At 42.3% G+C, this 3,942-nt stretch overlaps 1 protein-coding gene across 2 annotated transcripts in view; it reads right to left on the reverse strand.

Annotated features, from left to right (window-relative positions):
* Positions 1-3,942, reverse strand: part of Rab7a (RAB7A, member RAS oncogene family) — a 56,498-nt gene that overhangs the window by 12,291 nt on the left and 40,265 nt on the right. The gene's annotated exons all lie outside the window — the stretch shown is intronic.

Below are 3,942 nucleotides of genomic sequence, written 5' to 3' on the forward strand. Positions count from 1 at the left end.
ATTTATTTATTTATTTATTTATTTATTTATTTATTATGTATACAATATTCTGTCTGTGTGCGCCAGAAGAGGGCACCAGACCCCATTACAGATGGTTGTGAGCCACCATGTGGTTGCTGGGTATTGAACTCGGGACCTTTGGAAGAGCAAGCAATGCTCTTAACCTCTGAGCCATCTCTCCAGCCCCCTCAGGTTCTTTTTGAAACCCTGCCCAAGCCTTGTAGCTTACTGTGCTTCTACAATTTAACAATGTCTTTCATTTATTTTGATGTTGTTTTTTTCAGTTTTTGAAGTTCTAACTTTTCCATATCCTCATTTTTTTCCATTCTGGTTTCTATTCCCATTTAAAAAAAATGACAGTCATTATGAAGATTACTTGTGGCATATGATTTCCTCATATGGCCAGGAGAGTATGTTCTCACTACACTTTTGTCCCACAAACTAATCTTGGTGTTTGTCAAGAATGATAGGCATTTCTGTTAAATTCTTCAAGACAGATTCCAGGTTCTTTGAAGAGTATAGATTCTACACGTACAAAGTCAAATTTGGGAAGGCAAACCCAGGGGAGGCTGAGACAAAGAGATCTGCAAGTTCAAGGTCAGTGTGCTGTCTCAAGACACTACTTTAAAAAGGTTTGCAGACAAAGCCCAACAGCAGTGTTTGTCCAGCACTTAAGAGATCCTAGATTCAATTCCAAGTTCTCCATTCCCCAAATACACACCAAAAGCAACCACCACCTGAGTGGACAGGTAAACAATGGAGCGATGTCTCAAGCTCGGGAGTCCCACAAGCATTGCCACACCCTGGGCCCATCTACCTGCCCTCCTTTCAGTCTTTCTGGGCCCTGGACTTGTGCTGTTGAGTGTGCGTTTTGCAGCTTCAGCTCCCCACATGGGCAGTAACTTACATTTTCTATCCTTTCACAGCTGAAACTTACAAAATCATCCCATCTGTTGTGGGATAATCCTTTTTCTATACTGTGAAGGTGTGTCTGTTTAAACTCCCTACCTAAGGCATCTTCTGACTGGGTTAATAAAGAGCCAAACACCAATAGTTAGGGAGGAGAAAATAGGCAGGACCAAGAGAGAGAAAGGTAGGAAGTCTGGGAGGAATCTGAGGTGAGGGGGATTCCCCAGAGAGACTCAGAGGAAGTCAGACATACAGTATGGAGTCACATGGCAGACCATAGATTAATATAAATGGCTTAATGTAAGTTTTTAGAGTTAGTTGGGAACAAGCATAAGCTAAGACCAAGCTCTCATAATCACCAAGTCTCCACGTCATTATTTGGGAGTTGCAGTCCAAAGAAAGTCGAGCTACACCCACCCCATGGCAGAAGCCTGAGTCTGTGTGTAACAGTTTCACTTTCTTCTTTGTTCCTATAATATGGTCATTTCCTTTTCTCAAATTTGGTTTATTTAACTTTCACTCAGATATTTTAGAAACCTCCAGATGTGGGCTGGGGAGGGCAGATTTACATTACCTCCACCCTAAAATGTGAGCCAATTAAGAGTTCTTACGCCAGGCGGTAGTGGTGCGCGCCTTTAATCCCAGCACTCGGGAGGCAGACGCAAGTGTATCTCTCGAGGACATCCTGGTCTACAAGAGCTAGTTCCACAACAGGCTCCAAAGCTATAGAGAAACCCTGTCTCGAAAAACTAAAAGAGTTCTTACCTTGTGCTAAGTGTGTGGCAGCAGTCCATAATCCTAGCACTCAGGAGGCAGAGGCAGAAAGATCAGACATTCAAGGCCATCATCCTCTGCTATAGAGTTTGAGGCTAACCTGGACTTAAGGCAGGTGTAGTACCCCAAGCCCAATAAAAGGCTGAATGAAACACTATCTATAAAAAAAAAAAAAAAAAAAAAAGGCTGGAGAGATGGTTCACCAGTTAAGAGCACTGTCTGCTCTTCCAGTGGACCTGGGTTCAATTCCCAGCACCCATGTGGCAGCTCACAACTGTCTGTAACTCCAATTACAGAGGATCCAACACCCTTAGACAGACATACATGCAGGCAAAAACATCAATGCACATAAAAAGTAAGATTTTTAAAGAAAGCAGAGGGTTATAAATACGAGGACCGGAATTCTGGTCCTCATCACTCATGACATAAAAGCCAGACTTACAAGGAGAGCCTCTATAATGCCAGTGCTATAATAGGGAGCTGAAAGACAGAGGCAGGAATTCCTGTAAGCTCAGAGAAAGCTAGTCTGGCATATGTAGTGGGAAAACAAAAACAAAGACCCTGTCTCAAAACAGAGTGGAAGCTCGAAATGGCGGTTCACACCTTTAATCCCAGTACTCAGGAGGCTGAGGATTTCTGAGTTCAAGGCCAGCCTGGTAAACACATCAAGTTCCAGGTCAGCGAGACCGACAAAGTGAGATCCTATTTGTCGAAGGAGAAAATAAATAAAAGGGTGGGAGGATAGAAGGCAAGGATCACCCCCCGAGGTTGTTTTCTAACCCACATGCATTCACACACACCAAAAAATTTAAAATACGGGGCAACAGCCCTCAGCTTTAATGGAAAACTAAAAACCTAATGTGAAACTCAAAGAATAATCTTCTCGGGCTGGAGAGATGGCTCAGTGGTTAAGAGTATTCCAAAGGTCCTGAGTTCAATTCCCAGCAACCACATGGTGGCTCACAACCATCTGTAATAAGGTCTGGTGCCCTCTTCTGGTCTGTAGGCATACACACAGATAGAATGTTGTATATATAACAAACAAATAAATAAATATTTTTAAAAAATTAATCTTCTCTTGTCTCTTTAGTTTGATGTTGCTGTACCAACTACCTGAGTGGGCATCATGGACCAGAAGAGAAGACAAAAATATTGAGATTCTTTTTCTAGACGTGTTTGTGCACAAGAACATGTATACACTACACAAAACGCTCAACAACAAAAAAAGTATGGCCATAAAATGAAGATTTTCAAAAAGTCTGTTTCACTGGAACCACTAATGTATTTGGAGCATGAAGCTGAGCAGACACATGGAAAAACTAGACTGGCTTAACAGAACTCAACCTTATAAAAAAGCACTTATTAATGTGTGTGTGTTTGCCTGCACTTGTGCACTGAATTGCATGCTTGGTGCCTGGAGAGCAGAAGAGGGTATCAGATCCCTTAGAACTGGAGTTAGAAACAGTGGCGCAGGCAATTGAACCTGAGTCCTCTGCAAAGAGCAGCCAGTGCTCTTAATCACACAGCCGTCTTTTACAGTCCCAAAGGCCACAAATAGAATAGCAAATAAATAAATACCACCTTAATATCTGCTATAAGAAGTTAGGAAACATACAAAGATTTCTGACCTGAAATACTGGACAAAGATTCCAAGAGATAAGCCGAATGGCGAATGGTGGCTCAAGTCTTTAATTCCAGCAGAGGCAAGTGCATCATTTTGAGTTCAAGGCCAGCCTAGTCTAGCGCGTGTTAAGTTCCAGGAGAATCATGGCTACATAGAAAGATCCTACAGCCCCCAATCTTAAAAAAGAGAGAAAGGAAGGAAGGAAGGAAGGAAGGAAGGAAGGAAGGAAGGAAGGAAGGAAACAAAAAACCAGAAAGATGATATTTTGGAACATAGTAAGGACCTATAGGTTGTTAAATTTAGGAAAACAGTAACAACAAAAACCACACAACAAACCTAGCTAAATTAAATTTTACAAAAATTCTTAGTTGTCTTGCACTCTAAAATTCAAATTTAGGGGCTAGGGTCTAGCTTAGTGGGGGGGGAACATGTGCACTCAGCATGCACAAGGCCCTGGTCCATTCCTACCATGCCTCCAATCAAGTTTAAACTGGTTGTTTTATCTAACAATTCTATGAATATAATGGTAGGTTTAAGAAACAGGGAAGAGGGCGATGGTGGCGCACGCCTTTAATCCCAGCACTCGGGAGGCAGAGGCAGGCGGATCTCTGTGAGTTCGAGACCAGCCTGGTCTA

Source organism: Microtus ochrogaster, unplaced genomic scaffold (assembly GCF_000317375.1).
Source record: "Microtus ochrogaster isolate Prairie Vole_2 unplaced genomic scaffold, MicOch1.0 UNK1, whole genome shotgun sequence".
In the NCBI taxonomy this organism is placed as follows: domain Eukaryota; kingdom Metazoa; phylum Chordata; class Mammalia; order Rodentia; family Cricetidae; genus Microtus; species Microtus ochrogaster.